The sequence below is a fragment of the Camponotus vicinus genome, unplaced genomic scaffold, assembly GCF_025532165.1.
Source record: "Camponotus vicinus isolate PSW18456_S1 unplaced genomic scaffold, iyCamVici1.0 SCAF_2, whole genome shotgun sequence".
Taxonomy (NCBI): domain Eukaryota; kingdom Metazoa; phylum Arthropoda; class Insecta; order Hymenoptera; family Formicidae; genus Camponotus; species Camponotus vicinus.
In genome coordinates, this window is record NW_028141956.1 from 23,344,912 (window position 1) to 23,363,533 (window position 18,622).

Genomic DNA, 18,622 nt, shown 5'->3' on the forward strand with positions numbered 1-18,622 from the left:
ACGCGGGATTCAGTAATGATGAAAAGCATCGCTGCACCCCGTTGCCTTCGCAACGTGTAATTTCGTGGGCCGTGCAAACGTCGAAACTTTCGCGGACCTACGAGGGAGATATATGACCGAGTGTACCCTCGTCACTTAAAAAATCGAGCGGCCCCGAGTCGGTCCGAGAGAGAAGGAGAGATATTTGGCCCCTTCGGGCCAAAACGAGGTAGTCTTGCATTCGTCGTAATAGGCAACTCGGGCGCCAAGGTGTTATTAAACGTGGCAGAGAAGCCGCGCAACAATTAAAAAATTACTCTCCACACGTGGGAACGCACGAGAATGAGCCTTCGAGGTCTCTCCTTCGCCGAGAGTTCCCGAAAAGGACATTTTGCATTCGTCTTGTCGAGCTGGGAGAAAAGCAAATGCAAGAATTGACATTACTTTGCGCGATATACGTATTTATATCAAGCTGTATTATTTTATAGAGAGGAAAGAGCGAGCAAGGCAGCCTCTACGAGAGCCTTTTTCGCGATCGGATCTTTGCACGTGTCAATAGCGCCGGTCAATTTCTGCGATAATTAGACGCGATACGCGAGAATGCACGGCCGTCATATCCTCGCGAGGGTCGACCTAATTAGCTATCGATCCTTTAGATAGATACCCTCGGCCATAAAGTAGCATGCCTTCTATAATTGTACAAGATACCCCTTGGATAAAAGCCCGGTGTGTATAGGTCTAGCGTCTCAATTATCGATCGCAGCGATACGTCTATCATCGACAACTCTGCGCTTTATTACAGATATCGTCCACCGAGTCCATTTCTTCATCGAAACCAACTTTTGTAATCGCGTTATCGAACGATCCATTGTTATCGTAGATGAAGGTAAACGTTTCGATGGATCTACGCGCACAGATATATTTGTTAATGTAAGCTCTAGTCGATGTATCGCTTCGACGCAACAAGAAATTATCTAAGGATCCTCTCAAAGTCCTTCGAAAGAGAGAAAAGTGTGGTAAAAGAATTATCCTCCCACGCGAGTTATATACAGGGTATTTCTTAATAAATGGGAGACATTTTAGGAGATGATTCTTTGTTGAAAATTAAGAAGGGTTTTTCATATAAACATATACTCCTACATCCCTTCCTGTGGAGTTACACTCCTCTAAATTGGGGGTAAAAATTAGGTTTTTATTTTTTTCTCAAATTTGGAATAAGCTAAAGAAATGAAATTAGGTGGTTATTTTCTACTAATAAAAAAGTTATTTATTAATATTTTTTTCAGCCTCCCGTATTGTTATAAGGAGATGAAACTAACAACCCCTATTCAATTTTTTATTAGAACTTTTTAATGAGCCGGAATATGATCATCTAAAAATATGCATTAAAAAGTTTGATTTATTTAGAAACTTTTTTATTTCTTTTATTTTTTTCATAAAATCAATAGTTTTCAAGAAAAAAAATAAAATACGTTATCGTGCACAGCACGATGCTAAATGGCATAGGTTTCGAATTACGAGAAGTTAAATTTTAAAATAAAAATAAAATTAGAGCAAATGTTGGAAAATTGGAACAAAAATAAAATTATAATAAAAACCTAAAAACCCAATTTTTACTCCCATTTTTGGAGGAGTGTAACTCCACAAGGAGGGATGTAGGAGTATATATTTATATGAAAAACCCCCCTTAATTTTCGACAAAGAATCATCTCTTAAAATTTTTGTATATTAGGGAGCCGCAAAATTTCAGAGATAAAATCGGGATTCCAGGTGGAACCGCCCAGCTAAATCTGAGCCTCAGTTTAGGCGATGCGATGCGATTTTTTGATATCCTCCGCTCGGCTATTCTTCAGTCAGACACGAGATTCATGGCGCGAATTCTCGCGGGAACTAGAAATCGACAGAGGCAGAGCCCGAACATGATCCACGGCACATTGTGTAGGGTAAGAGGCTAATAAGCGGCGGGGCAGAGACGATAATCGGGGGATTCACACGCGGAGTTTCCGCATCGGCGGCGCCGCAGCCGCGCGCGGATGCCTTTCGCGGCCGAAAGGAAAATGGCAGGCAGATCAGATAGGCTCGCAGCCGTTTAGCATGCAACGATGCATTCATATCGATCGACGCATGCATATGCAACACCTCGCCTCGCCGCGCGTTACCGGTATAGGATGCGTTTCTCGCGCGCGTGCAACGAGAGGAAGGAGAGAGAAGTCGACGAGACGCATATATTTTGCGCGCGTAGGCATGCGTTACGAAGCGACCCGTTAATTACCGTCACCCGTTCGCCAAAAATTAAAAAACCGCGATAACGTCGATCATCCCGTCCTGGTTTTCGTTCATGTGGTAAAGCGGGACGAAAATCAGAGATTCGAATCTCAGAGGATAGAATTTACTTATTTCGTTCCTCTGATAATTTATATCCCCTCGAAAAAATGTTTTGCTGATGTAGGTAGATCTTCCTGGGTGTCGACAACAAAAATTTATCGCTATTTCTTTTTGTATCTGTTAGAATTTTGTTTGTGACGTGTATAATTTATAGCAGCAAATTTTAGTAATACTTTCCGGCAAATTTAGATCCTGTTGCCAAATATAATATTAATCACTGAATTGGATAAATATGAGTACTACAACTAGAACAATTTTTATGAAACGATACAATCACCATAAACGAACTTTATAACAAGATGATTAGTCTTAAAATATGAATAGGTGCAAAAAACTTTCTTTTCAAATTTCATTAACGATTCAGATTTCTTCAGATAATTTTATCTGTTATTTAGATCGATTAAAATATACCACAATATTTGCTAATCATTTGTCTATCTCAATTAATTTTTCGCACCTAGAAAAATGCTACTATTGCTAGTTGCAAGGCTATTTTTTTGAATGCAAATAGATATAGATTCAAAAAATAGAATGTTATTGTGAGAAACGGAATAAAATCTTTCTAGAAAAAATGTAAATTCCACTTCAAAAAGCCTTCGTCCGGAACAAAATGGTGATTGAAAAGTTCGTTTCAAAGTCTCGATCGAAATATTGATATTAATATTAATAATGTAAATAGCATATCCTCACTCTGAATAAAAATCTAAATATATTTGAGTAAAAGTTTGGACAGAACAAAAATATTTCATAAAACTATTTTTTCTTTATTCTCTTTGAAGTAAATATCGAAATTTTATAAGTTGTTTTTTATTTTTTCAAATCAATAGTGTTTTACATGAGAATTTTAATTACTTTCTTAATTATCTTTTTTCAATTTTGCAGCTAAATTGAAAATTATTTTAATTCGAAAACTAATCTAGATCTTTTTCGATTTTATATTCACATACGTTTCTTTAATTTAGTATCATTTGTAAAAAATTGTAAATATTATTAAATCAAAGATTCGCAGAATTTTTTTGGAACAATGTCCTTCACGAAAATGAAACCGAAAACGTAATTCCGCAAAACAAAGATTCTGTATACTACTTTTTAATGTTACTAGACGAAATATTACTTCAGTTTTGTTCAACATGAACACTTATATCTTCGGTATATCTTTATGCACTCGCAAATGTTTCCACTTTCCAAAAAATTGGAAATTGCGATATCACAATCTCTTTACAGTGTGAAGAAAATTACAAGATTAATAATTAGAGGTAGAAGATTGAAAACAACGTGGATGTAACATGCGTAAAATGAGAGGTTTCCGCGCAACTAGCGAATTAGCAACCTTAGAAAACCCCGCTATTTCTCTCTCGAAATTTTTACAATGTAACGTTTATATGTAGCAGTAACAATAGCCGTAGTGGTGCTTACTTGGAAGTTGCCATGCGCGTAACCAGATAGCCATCCTGCGATCAACGCTCCACGATCCACGTTTGCCTCGGCAAAGGAAGCATCGTGTACACTTACCGGCTGCAACAGAATAACAAAAGGACAAGCTTCGAGCAATCGGTTGTGAAAGACAATCAACTTATTACGCGCTAACGATTTTAAACCGTGATAATTCGATAATCCCCCTCTATAGTGGAACAATTTGAGATACTTGCACTCGGAGATGTTTTTTTTAAAGAAATTATTCACTTTTTAGAATGACATTACCCATACAGCGCAGAACATTACAGTAATATTGTGGTAATATTGCAATATTGTTGCAACGACATTGCAACATTGCAGCAATATTGCAATATTGTTGCAACAACATTGTAACATTATAACAATATTGCAGCAATATTGCAATATTGTTGCAACAACATTGTAACATTATAACAATATTGCAGCAATATTGCAATATTGTTGCAACAACATTGTAACATTACAGCAACATTGCAATATGTTGCAACAACATTGTAACATTATAACAATATTGCGGCAATATTTCAATGTTGTTGCAACGATATTGCAACATTGCAGCAATATTGTTGCAACAACATTGCAACATTGCAGCAATATTGTTGCAACAACATTGTAACATTACAGCAACATTGCAATATTGTTGCAACAACATTGTAACATTATAACAATATTGCGGCAATATTGCAATATTGTTGCAACAACATTGCAACATTGCAGCAATATTGCAATATTGTTGGAACAACATTGTAACATTACAGCAACATTGCAATATGTTGCAACAATGTAACATTACAGCAATATTGTGACAATATTGTAATATCGTTGCAACAACATTGCAATATTGCAGCAATATTGCTGCAATGTTCTGTGCTATATAGGCAATATAAGAGACGTAATTTGAATGGATCTTCCTACATAGATTTGAAATAAAATTCATTAATTACTTCGCGCACACTCTATAATTATTATATTGCTCCATGTTATAAAAATTCTACATTTTTCGTGAAAGTTTGCGTTTCTCTTATAGATCGTAGTGCGGTAAAAAGATGATTCAACAGCTCATTGTTCCGGTCAATCGAGATCTCGCGGTCGTGATCGACCGGAACGGTGCGTCATTAAATTTTTTAATCGCATTGTATGAACCCCATAACTTTCTATATGTCTTCACCGCGCCGCGAGATGTGGCGCGTGTATTATTATCGCGATAACTTTATTACATCTAGGAAACTGGATTTTTGTAAGGGAGGGACTTTGGAGAGAGAATATCAGCGGGGAAAGCTCGAGCGCGAGTAGAACAAAGCGACGTTGAGCGGTCCAGTGGATCTGACATAACGATGGCTCTCAACTAACATCTACTTACAACGTAAAGATCGGAACCAGGCAAATCCATTTCTCTCGACAAATATTATTTATCATTTAGTGAATGAAGGGATATTTCCAACAACTGATGTCTGTGAAATCGCTATTGTATTTTACCATTTTATTGTATTAATATCATTGCGAGTTTCGAATTTGTATTTTTTCTCGTTTTTCGTGTATTACGGACGGTAATGTCTTTAAAATATTATACAAAACAATATAAAATATTTGTAAAAATATTTTATTGGTAAAATTAAAAAATTTATGAAAATTTAAATTTTGTCTTGGTCAAGGTAAAATTCTGGCACAATCGAAAAACAAGATTTATATTAGGTTAGGTTAGGTTAGGATTGCGTGAAATATCAATTTTAAAAAGAGAGAGAGAGAGAGTCTTGATGTTATTTTGTATTGTCTCAAAATTCAAGATAAATTTTTATTTAATTATCAAGACAATTCTAAGATTGTCAAGGTTATTGATTTTAAAAAAAAGCTACAAAGTTTCTTGAATATTTCTAACAAATATTTTAATTTTCTTGTCTTGTATTGTCTTGTCTTAATTTTATTAATAATTTTTATCTAATATAGAACGATTATTTAAAATAATATTTAACATAATCTTTATAATATAATTCAAAATAATTATTACTTATATCATTCATTTACTTCTGAATGCTATATATCAAATATACATACAATTTTTTTCTCATTTCTCTTTACAAGTATACATATTTTAGCTTCTTTTGAAAACCAATAATCTTGACAATCTTAGTCTTGATGATTAATTAAAAGTCTTGTCTTGAATTTCGAGACGAGACAAAACAAAATATCAGGACAAATCTTGCTATTTCTCGCAATCCTAATTATAATCTTGTTCCTCTGTTGTACCAAAATTTTATTTCAAAAGTTGGCAACGCCGGTGCCAACATCGGACAAAGGGGTGGCTCGCGCACGTGTCGTGCAAGGGTGGTATATGTGTAGGCGAGTACGTACGCGTAAAGTGTAGAGAGAAGGATAGAAAAAGAGAGAGAGAGAGAGAGAGACGCGGCGCGATGCGCCCGGTAAGAGGAAGACGTGATCGATGCCCGTGGGATGCAAGGGCGTTCCTGGTGCGGGAGGCGCCCGAGACAAATGGACGTCGCGCGTCTACCAACCACGCCTTCCCACGGGATAAGAAACTCCGTTTTGCGTGTATGTACTCTCTCCGTCTCTTCCTGTTTCTCTCGCTTCGCCTCTCTCTCTCTCTCGGATTCTCCTCGACGAACGTCTTCAACGAGGTTTCGCGGCCGGCCGGTCGAGCACTCTAACTCGCCTTGCGGTGATGACCGACGACCAGGAGGAGGAAAAGGACGAGAACAGAGGGAGAAAGAGAGAGAGAGAGAGAGATTTTCCTTTGAGAGCGTCTCCGACTCTATTCCGCTTTACGCGTCTTGACGTACTTGGCGTCGTATCTCGCCATCGAGAATCAAGCTGAGGATCAGATAAGTCACCGATTGTGTTCCGGTAATTAATGTCAATCATACGGTGAATGAAAGGATCGCTCTCTTGAGCTTGATAATAATGGCTTGCTCGAGGAACGTGCACGCTGCATTGCTTTGGATAATATATCGCGTAAGCGCGAGCGGTGGTAATATATCAAATAATAAACCGGATATTTTATTTTTAAATTGATTACACATAATGCTATTTGAAACATTTAACAGATCAAATCAGAAATAAATCCCTCAAATATATCCCATACAGTACATTGTTGTAACATTGCAGCAATATTGCGACAATATTACAATGTTGCTGCAATATTGCTGCAATGTTACAACAATGTTCTGTGCTGTATGGATATGTTTCTTATTGAAGATTTTTTTTTAAATTAATAATCTTTTGACAAGACCAATAATCTTGACAATCTTGGTCTTGATCCGATCTTGATTAATTAAAAATCTCGTCTTGATTAAAGATCTCGTCTCTCAAGAGGTCAGTCTTGGTTGGTATCTCGTGCAACCCTAGATAGGAACAAAAAGATAACGCTGACTTTGGGAATATTTGCTTTACACGAAGCTGTCGGCTTTCGCGATTTTTTGTTTGACGAGAGAGAAATTCGTGCGCTTCCTCTCCGTACAGCACAGACCATTGTTGTTACATTGCAGAAATATTGCTGCAATATTGCAATATTGCAGCAATGTAAAAACAATATTGCAATATTGCAGCAATATTGCTGCAATGTAACAACAACGATCTTTGCTGTATGGGTGGGACCGTTGTTGTTACATTGCAGCAATATTGCAATATTGCAGCAATATTGCTGCAATGTAACAACAACGGTCTGTGCTGTATGGGTCGTTTCTATAAATAATACAGCGAGAAAGAATCGTTGCTCGCGAAGAAGGAAACGCACGAGCGGAGATGCGAAAGACGCACGGTATTTAAATTCAAGCGGGGCAGAACGGCGTACAAACAAGGCGTGCGGCGATAAATATTCAACGATTCCCTTCGGGAAGTTACGTCAACCCACCTACGGGTCTGCGTTCGCGCGCTACTTCTCGTCTTGCCGGACGTTGCGACCGTCACGAAAGAGAGCGCATTTAATGGAAAGCAAATCCGCACGTACACGAGAAGGGAATCTTGATTTTGCCAGCCTTGGTATCGCTAGGATTGCACGAGATGCCAAGACTAGTCTCGAGATATCGTCCTGTCTTGTCTTGCCTCGAAATTCGAGGCAAGATCAAGATGAGGTTTTTAATTAGATTTTAATTAGTGGAGATAATAAGATTAAGATTGTCAAAATTATTGATGTAAAATAATATCCTCAAAATTATTGATGTAAACAAAATCTTCTCAAAATTATTAATGTAAAAAAAGCTAAAATGTATGTAAATTAGATGAGAAAAATATCATTATATTATATATAAACCTAAGTAATTTGATTTAATAAATTAGAATACATTAAAATAAATTAATTAGAATAAATTAAAATATATAAATATTACATTAATAAATTCAGAAACAGAACAATAAACAAAATAAATATTATAAAATTTAACACAATTATTTAGCAATATGAAAAAATAACAATTTTTTTAAAAAATATTAGAAATTAATCTTTTTGGCGTACATATTTTTATTAATGTTTAAACAGCATTTTTAAATTTTAAATATTTAATTTTTTTTTTTCATTCAATACAAGAGCATAGTATATTCAACAATATTATATGTTGCTCCTCCCCTGCCATTGTTTGAAATGAAAAAAATTTGATCTATTTGATTCGATATAATAGAATATTTTCGCGATACTGAATCTAATTTTATTAGAAAAAAATTAAAAAATAAAATAGTCTTATTTAAAAAATAAATATTTTAATTTTTTCATTTCTTGTAAAATATTAAATATTAATTTTTTAAATTCTAATTAGATTTAATATCCCAAAAACATATTCTACGGAATAAAATTAGATCGAGCTTTTTTCATCATTTAAAACACTTACACACGAAGAATAGTACATCACAAATCATCATTTTTTAACAAAAAGAAGCTCAATAAAGAAACATATAAAATACGAAAAAGATTAATCTCTAATATTCCCTAAAAAAGATTCCTAAAATCATCAATTGTTCATACTGCTAGAATAGACTGGGGGGGACCCTTAAGAGCCGCACGCGGCGTTGATGCTCGGTCGGGGGCGAAGTCACGATCGGATGGTTCGTGGTGATAGAAAACGACGCGCGGGAGGCGTCAAGAATTGCGTCAGGATTATCGGCGATGGGACCACCCAAGGCGCCCACGGGTTCAGGCATAGGCGCTATGGACCATGGGCTAACGATAGCGAAAACCTGATCCTAACAGCGGGATCCGCGAGATAACGCGGCGAACGCAGGTGTTTAGCGGCCGTCCAGTCATCGTATTGTCATTACTTATATGACTGACACTGCGGAGGTGGTCGGACATCCTTTTAAATTTCGAGAACACGCGCACTCGTCCAGCGTCGTTTTTTGTCACGTCATTGACAGTCGAAACCGAGGTGTCTCTCGATCTAGCGGCATGTCAGTGATCGTCGAGATCGTGTTATATCACTCGCGAACGGGCAGGTAAACTCGAAATAAGCAAAGTTGAATGAATCAATGCTAGGTGGCAATATATATAATACATGATAGAGATAGTTAGTGAAGAAGATAAGTCTTTTCGATTGTAAATATATTATTAATATATACATGTTGTCCTTATGTCAAAACCATGAATGTGCAATTTAGTTTTGAATCATTGCAATTTGAAAATTTAACTTACTCCGAAAAATCAATCTTATTTTATTCTTGTAATTTTCTTCGAAAAATCAATCTTATTTTATTTTTGTAATTCCGATTATTCAAGTATTATGCATTTAAAAATTTAATTTGCTTTGCAAAATCAGGCTCTTGTTTTATTTTAATTTTGAATCATTGCAATTTGAAAATTTAATTTGCTCCAAAAAATCAATCTTATTTTATTCTTGTAATTTTCTTCAAAAAATCAATCTTATTTTATTTTTGTAATTCCAATTATTCAAGTATTATACATTTAAAAATTTAATTCGCTTTGGAAAATCAGGCTCTTGTTTTATTTTAATTTTGAATCATTGCAATTTGAAAATTTAATTTGCTCCGAAAAATAAATCTTATTTTATTCTTGTATAATTTGCTCCGAAAAATATTTTATTCTTGTAATTCCGATTATTCAAGTATTATACATTTAAAAATTTAATTTGCTTTGCAAAATCAGGCTCTTGTTTTATTTTAATTTTGAATCATTGCAATTTGAAAATTTAATTTGCTCCAAAAAATCAATCTTATTTTATTCTTGTAATTTTCTTCGAAAAATCAATCTTATTATATTCTTGTAATTCAGATTATTCAAGTATTATACATTTAAAAATTTAATTTGCTTTGAAAAATCAGGTTCTTGCTTTATTCTTGTAATTACTTCAGATGTCCTCAGGCACCATATACATTATTTATATACATTATTTAATTATACTCTATTAATTCACTATATGCATTAGATTATATTAACATTATGTCTAAAATTAAATAAGAAGGTAACATTAAACATTGAAAGATCGGAAAATTTTCACATTTGTGGTTTCAGAACAAGAGCGATATATCGCAACCTTTTCATATCTTATCTTTCTTATAAACTGGCATTTTATAAACAGCCTGAATTTGTTATAAAAAGATTGAATTTACAAAAATTTATATAATACAAAAAAATTTACATTAATTAAATATTGTTACAAATAAGATTGCATTATATATTAATTAAACATTAAATTATTCTCTCTCTCTCTCTCTCTCTCTCTCTCTCTCTTTCTCTCTTTCTCTCTTTCTCTCTCTCCAAAATTTTCTCCAGAATTCTCTCGCTTTCAAAATTAAATATTTTTTAAATATTAATTCCACAAAATGTTCTATCAATACATAAAACGTGCTTATACATTTCATGCACGGCAGCAAAATTTCGAGACAATGCACGAGTGATTGATTAATGTCAGTATAATGTCTGTTTTACGGCATCTATGACAGAGAATAGTAAAATCTGTATGGACATTGTCGTAAACGTGTCGCACGACACCTGTACGTTATGCCACTGTTGATCAATAATGCCGATACATGCACAATGCATATACATACACATACAGTTGTCGGACAACATGGATCGCGCCCAACCCAGCTGGAAGTGGGCCCGAGGGTACAACGTGGGGCCTTTACGACCCGTCAAGACGTTTGTCCGACAACGATCTGGAGGATTTTTCGGGCAACCAGCTTTGTGCGGCAACACAATATTGCGTTTATCTGTTATTAGCATCATCGTAATCGTTTTATCGTTGTACAAGAAACAGTTTCTCTTAGGGTTGCACAAGACTCGAAATAAGATTCATAAAATATTCGTAAAAATATCGTTTTAATCGTTGAACATTTTCGAAAACTTAAATCTTGTCTTGGTTTTGAATGAATCTTTGTAGCAAAAAATATTGAATGGTCTCGATTTTATTAACAATTGTTATCTAATACTGAACAAAATGCTTAAAATAATTTTTATAAACATTTATAATCTGCAAAGTTTTATGTAGCTAAATAATTGTGTAAAATTTTATATTATTTATTTTGTTTATTATTTTAGTTATTTCTGAATTTATTGATATAAATGTTTCTCTTTATTAAGTAAAATTTTTAAGTTGATATAAAATATATTGATTTTTTTTCTTATTTAATTTAGAAATATACATATTTTAGATTTTTTGAAATATCAATAATCTTCACCAGATTAATAATTTCTCTTGACAATCTTCGTCCTGGTAATGAAATGATTATTTGATAATTATTATCAATGAAAATTTGATAATTAAATAAAATCTTGATATTTTCTGTAATCTTAGTCTTTCTTTGAATAAAATGAAAAATTCGTGGATAAACTATATTCAATGTTTTCTTCTTTGTTACAGGTAAATGACGTTCTATTTTACAAAATAATTCTACAAAGCGAAGAAATTCATCTTCGGTGAGTGATATAAAATTACAATATTTTCTATTTTTTCTTGTTTATGCTACAAGTATGTCTTTGATCGATATTTTCCTTAAATTCGAACTTTTTATTCGCAATTCCTGGTTATTAATTCCGTATCGATACTTATGATTGATTAGGGGCACCTATTGAACTGTCGATGATTCGAAATGACAGGGATAAGTCAAATAGAAAGACGGTAAATCTTGGGACTTTCTTGAGATTTTTACTATACTTTGTCCGTACAACCAGTAATGATTTTTTTTCAATATCTAATGTCTTGTGAAAAGTCCTCGTGAATTATTTCTCAACTAAATGTTAATAATTTCAATCTTAATCACTCGACATATGACTATATCTATATTATTATATTATATATACCGTGAAAATACTCGAATAACCAATTAAAAATCAATTTTCTAATCGAGTTCCACTATCGACGAACATATGAGTCCGATTCGCACGCGCCTGCGTGTAACACGTGCGTAAAAAAACGCACGCTCGATGCGTCGTGAGCCTACCACGCCCATCGCGACCACGTTCGTCCGTCCATGACGGGCTTAGCAAAGATGACACGGAGAGAAGCAACGCAGCTTCCCACAATTTCACCGCCAGAAATACGCGCAAGGTTGTCGTAAAAAAAAAAAATAAGATAGCGAGAAGACGCGCGGTGAAAGAAAGATGGCAGAAAAGATGAAAGGGCACGCGTGTTGTAAAATAAGATTACGGCAAAGCGTACGTGTCTCGTAAGGTGGCGGAATGAGTTCATTCTTTATGATCCCATGTCACGACAGTCCACCGACGACGACGTACGTACGCCATTATAACTCGTATCTAACAGAGATCAGACATACTCGTCAGGAGGCATGTTTATTACAATCAGATATATTCAACGTGGAAGAATCAGCGTAGGAGATCTCAATCAATTGGCTCGATTGGCGTACATTTGCATTGTTTTGCGTCCGCGATCGGTTTCTTATCTGTAGTCGTGGCTACAAATCTATTCCTGCTCTTTTACCTCGTAAGAAAAATTAAAGAAAATAAATTTAAGAGGGTAATAAAGTTAAGAGGGTAATAATAAACTCCCCAGCAAACACCAAGTAACATTTATATAACTGTTAGTTATAATTTCCCACTCAACAATATAACTGTTACATGTTATGTAACAGTTACATAATGTTGCTGCAATATTGCTGTAATGTTACAACAATGTTCCGTGCTGTATCGGTTTTTTTTTGTAAGGGAAAGTTGTGGATATATAAAATAATAATATATACCCAGCAAACACCAAGTAACAATTATATAACTGTTAGTTATAATTTCCCACTCAACAATATAGTTGTTATTTAACACATAACAGTTACATAACATGTAACAGTTATATTGTTGAGTAAGAAATTATAACTAACAGTTATATAACTGTTATATAACAGTGTTATATATAACTGTTATATAACAGTTATATAATATAATTGTTATTTAACACATAACAGTTATATAACATGTAACAGTTATATTGAGTAAAAAATTATAATTAACAGTTATATAACTGTTATATAATAACAGTGTTATATATAACTGTTATATAATAGTTATATAATATAATTGTTATTTAACACATAACAGTTATATAACATGTAACAGTTATATTGTTAAGTAAAAAATTATAATTAACAGTTATATAACTGTTATATAATAACAGTGTTATATATAACTGTTATATAACAGTTATATAATTGTTATTTAACACATAACAGTTATATAACATGTAACAGTTATATTATTGAGTAGGAAATTATAACTAACAGTTATATAACTGTTACTTGGTGTTTGCTGAGTAATATAAAAAAAACGTTAATATGTAAATGTTCTGTAGACACAAGGAGGGAGTAGGATGCGATATGCAAAGTACGTTTCGCTGGCTCGGGCTCGATTTTCCACGTCGTGTCGACACGCGCGCGGGAAATCCGAGAACGGCAAGCGAGAGCGAGCGAGAGCGAGCGGGGGAGATAATATCGGGGGCGCGCATTACGATTGAACACCGGGAGCCTCTTCGGGGCGGCATCCGCGCGCGCTGTATCGGAACAGGGAACGCGGAATCGGAGATCCCGGCGTCGGATGGCGATGGGGAATAATTGCGCGTTTGCGCTCGTTGCGGGAGGAGGATTCCGCGGGCCGCCTCCATGACTCCCGGTAGTAATTATCGAATCCCTCCCTCCTTATCTCTCTCTCTCTCTCTCTCTTTTTCTCCCTCTGCATCTCGCCCCCTTTACTCCGGATGTCTTGCGAGCGTAACGAGGAGGGAGGAAAAGGGGGAGGATGCGCACCTCTTCTCACCCCTCCCTCCCTCCTCCTCGCTCCCGTGTGTTATTATTCGGTGCGCTCGCTTAGATCGGCCTCTTACGTCTATCGGAGCTCGCATCCAGCATCCAGCATCGCCGTATCGGAAGCAGCTCCGACGCGAAGATTACTAGAATTAAGATCGTACCCTCCGCGATTCGAGCCGACGAATCGCCGCAGCCGCGCGCTTCGGAGCGACATCCGTCGTGATATCGACCACCCCCTCCCCGTCCTCCCCCTTCCCTCATCCCGCGACATCACGAGCATTGAATTATAGTACGTGGTGTTGCATACCGCTGGATATTACGCTGCGCGTCCGACCGTTTATATGATTCAAGCCTACGAGATTACAATCGCGATGGAACGTAACGTCCATGTCGTAAAAATTCCAAGTATTTCGATTTATTAATGATCGCAGAGGCGAGATTTATCAGCTCGCTACGAGCGACGCCGCGATGTACAGATAGATCAAGCCCGGGTTAGCGTCTAATGTGCACGAATCATTCTCGATATTCTGGCGGCGATCGAAGCTCGAGATGGTCGTCGATCATCGCCGGGGCTCCTCCATCGAAATCGCCGATGGATCAGGAGGAGGTCGCGTTTTAATTGCTTAATTGCCGAGTGAGCCCTCGACCATCGATCGCCCAGCGAAGCGACAAAGGAACTGTCCTCTTCGCCGCGAGGCTACCAGATCGAGATTGTTTGGATGAACGACTCAATCGAGATGAGCGTGCTCGTCTCGATGGTATCGTCTCTTTCCGGCCTGGTGTATTAAAGTTTCTATCACGCAAAGACACGAGGCTACTCTTTTTCCGCGATTCCCTTTGATCAAACCGCGCCGAATTAAGGACTAATCTAGGGTTGCAGACAAGACAATATTCGTAAAAATATTGGTATTGATAATTTTCTTAGTAAAAGTGTTTTTATCAATAAAATTAAATTAATTTAATTATTTACTAAATACGAGGGTGGTTTGAAAAGTCCGTGCAACGTCAGAGAGATGGCATCACTGGTGTGTATCGAGGTTATTTTCAGTTAGTAGCATCTCTTGGAAGAACACACACCAAGTTTCAGTCAGATCGGTCTATCTCTCTCTGTTTGGCGTTCGTTTGAATCGAGGAAGTCGAGTGATTTCCAAAAAATGGATGAAAGAGAATTTGATCACAAAATTGATGGAGTTAAGGTTCCAACTCGGTCCGCATCCTCCCTATTCTCCAGATTTAGCTTCCTTGGACTACTACTTGTTCCCCAATATGAAGAAATGGCCGGCGGGAAGGAGATTTTATTCAAACGAGGAGGTGATTGTGGAAACGAATGCCTATTTTGCAGAGTTGGACCAATCCTATTATTCGGGAGGGATCAACAAACTGGAGCAGCGATGGATAAAGTGTATAAGCCTAAAAGGAGACTACGTTGAAAAATAAAAAAGGTTTATCCCAAAAAATTAAATAGTTTTCATTTTTGCACGGACTTTTCAAACCACCCTCGTAAATTTCTTTGATTTCGTATATAATGTAATGTAATTTTATTCTCATTATTTAATTTATAAATAATCTTGACGATCTTAGTCTTGACAATTAATTCTATAAAAATATTTTTATATAAAAATTTTCTTGCTTTCGCCTCGAATTTCGAGACAGGACAAGACAATATCGAGACTAATCTTGGAATTTCGTACAAGCCTAAAATTAAATCTGCACGTCGCGAGAAAAAGCAACGTCGCAAACCACCTTTTCATACTTATCAATTCGCTTTTACTTTGCTTTCCGTCGCGGCGCGGACGGTATCGCTTCCGAATCGCATTAGAAGCGAGATCAAAACCCCGAGGCGCATTAAGGGAGCGTGTAACCCCCGACGACTCTCGCGCACATATAGCCTATCCCCTAATCGTGGCTGGAGTCAATATCGTCGCCACGATCGACCTCGTTGGCCGACGTTCACTACCGCAAATGGAGTGCCTGTAAATAACGACGCCACCCCGATGTTGTGATTATATTACTTACGAGACACAGAGAGCAGGATGGTGGCGGAGAGAATGAGATACACAGGACGCGGAATGAGGGAAGAGATAAAATGAGAGAGAGAGACACGAAGAGGCATAGAAAGGGTGGTCTCTCTCTCTTTCTCTCTCGAGGGAGTCTGCGGTAGATTAAATCTTCGCCGGTTAGCGTTTGATTAAACTCGGGATCGGACTGGATGTTAATGTTCGTAGCAAGGCCGATTGCGTACCAACGAGATTGTCGGCCCGAATCACAACATGGTAACGCATGGGATTTATTTTTCCCTCGGATGAGATTCGTGCCCGCGTTTAATCTGCTTCTAAATTCAGGGAAGACGACGTACTCTCGTGTGTTTCTCCCACCCATATCCTTGAGAACAGCATATAATTTCTGACAAAATAATTAAATCTGATCGCACGTAATCAGATATTCGATTACGAGGATTACTTAGGAGATAATAATTAATTATCTTTTTTCAGAATTAGCCCTCTATCTTGCGAAAGAAAGCAGATGGGAATAAAAAATCCACGCGAAATTTCGCCCGTCCCCGATGCTTATTAATCATCATTTTACAATAATAATTATGCATATGAATATCGCAGACAGGACTTTTGAGTCGATAATACGGATGATGCGTCCCCGGCAACGACTTTACTCCCTTCGCGCAGCACGAGAGATCGCGAGGCGTGCACAAACTCATTCGTAACACCTTCGACAGATTTGTTTAATTACTTAATTGCCGTGCCGCGGGCAATCGATGCATCGTGCGCGTCCCGACGTCGCAGATGTCGGGACCCTTCAGGCGAGACGGAGATGAAAGAAAACCCTCTTATCTGCCGGCCCCTCGGAATCGCATTAACCCTACGAGCCGGTTCTCGACCCTCACCTCGCCCTTTTCAGATTTCGCAATATCCGAATCCTGCCGTAGTCGGTGTATTCCTGTAGACGAGGGAGGAGGGTAAAGAGACGCGATTGAGCTCTGTCGCTTTAATCGAGCGTCGCAATTTGCCTCAAGGGCAAACGAAGTCGAGTCTAATGAAACGTCATTCTTTCAAGCGTCGATCTCTTTCTCGAATTCGCGTTATTTATGTCGCACTTCGCGCGGCAAGAAAACTCTAGTCGCGTTACTCGTTGCAAGTCACGCTGTCATTATAACGTAATAATAGCTTGAATTCGAGCGAGCGACTTTTGAGCAATTCGGAGTATCGAGCAAAAACTCCTTCCTTCTGCAAGAAAAACTAAACAAATTTTTTATATACATTATATTCCCGGCGAAGCGCGCACGTATACGAGAAAGGAGAGAAAAAGATACCGCGGCGGTTGTGCGGTGCAGAGAGGGGAGGAGAGGGAGGGGGAGGGAGACCGGGTCTCGAAGCGAAGGGCCTCACAATTAGCGCATACATCACCCGCTTGAAAGGCCGCGAGAGGGTAAGAGAGGGCCCCGGTACTGGCAACCTGTTATTATATACGCGGCCCGAAATACGCATGTATCATTCACACACACACACATGGGTGCGCGCGCGCGCGCGCGAGCGATCGGCCTGTCGTTGGATTAATTCACACGCATCGGGAGACTCGATCGTGAACGACGATCAATTCAACGGAAAGCACGCGTGTGTTTTGATGCGATGAAAATCGATTTACGAGGAAAACTCGGCGCGTTTTTGCGAGCGTTTCCAGTGAAATAATCATCCGCATAAAACTCGAGGCAGGATAATATTTGTAAAAATATTTTATTGGTTTTTTGAATATTTTTGAAAATCTAAATCTTGTCTCGATTTTATTAAGAAGTTTTATCTAATATTGAACGATTGCTTAAAATAATATATAATATAATATATAATAATATATAATACATTTAATAGAATTTAAATATATAGATAATATATAATAATATATATTTAATAGAATTTTTATAACATATTTCAAAATATACACTTACTACTATTTATAATATTTGTTTATTTCTTAAAATATAATTTATAAATATAAATATAAATATATATATATTAATTGTTTTTTCGAAAAAGCAATGTTGCCAGACATGTACACAAAAAACCGCTTTCATATTTTGTATGCAAAATTTTGTGTAACTAAATAATTCTAAAATTTTATACTGTTTATTTTTTATTTCCAATAGTAATTATTCTTAAATTTATTAATATAAATATATTTTTATTTATTAAATAAAATCTTTTAGTTTCGCATACAGTATAATTTTTTCGTAACTAATTTACAAATATATATACCTTTTAGTTTTTTTTTTAATCAATAATATAATCTTGTGATAAGCCTAATAATCTTGGCAATCGTAGGCTTGGAATTGTCTTGACCACTAATTAAAAATCTTGTCTTGAATTTCGAGACAAGACAAGACAATATCAAGACTAATCTTGGCATTTCGAGCAACTCTATCCGCAAACAAGGAGATTTTTCCGCGCGGAAAGTCCCGGTGGATCGTGCGGAAGATTAGCGCGACCGAGACCTAATGTCCCGGGCCCGATTACGCGATGACTTACGGCCGAATAACCGGCCGGGCCAGGCTAATGGCGAGACGTTTCTCTAAGGATCCGCGTAATTGATA

General features: G+C 36.7%; 1 protein-coding gene and 1 long non-coding RNA gene across 2 annotated transcripts in view; one reads left to right on the forward strand and one right to left on the reverse strand.

Annotated features, from left to right (window-relative positions):
* Positions 1–3,871, reverse strand: part of Sp1 (transcription factor Sp8) — a 72,516-nt gene extending 68,645 nt beyond the window's left edge. Inside the window, exon 1 of the mRNA XM_083091952.1 lies at positions 3,781–3,871. The gene's annotated coding sequence lies outside the window, so the exon portion shown is untranslated. The remainder of the gene's footprint in view (positions 1–3,780) is intronic.
* Positions 1–18,622, forward strand: part of LOC145967254 (uncharacterized) — a 79,495-nt gene that overhangs the window by 10,169 nt on the left and 50,704 nt on the right. The window contains exon 2 of the long non-coding RNA XR_014437323.1: positions 11,640–11,695. This is a non-coding gene — a long non-coding RNA (uncharacterized LOC145967254). The remainder of the gene's footprint in view (positions 1–11,639; positions 11,696–18,622) is intronic.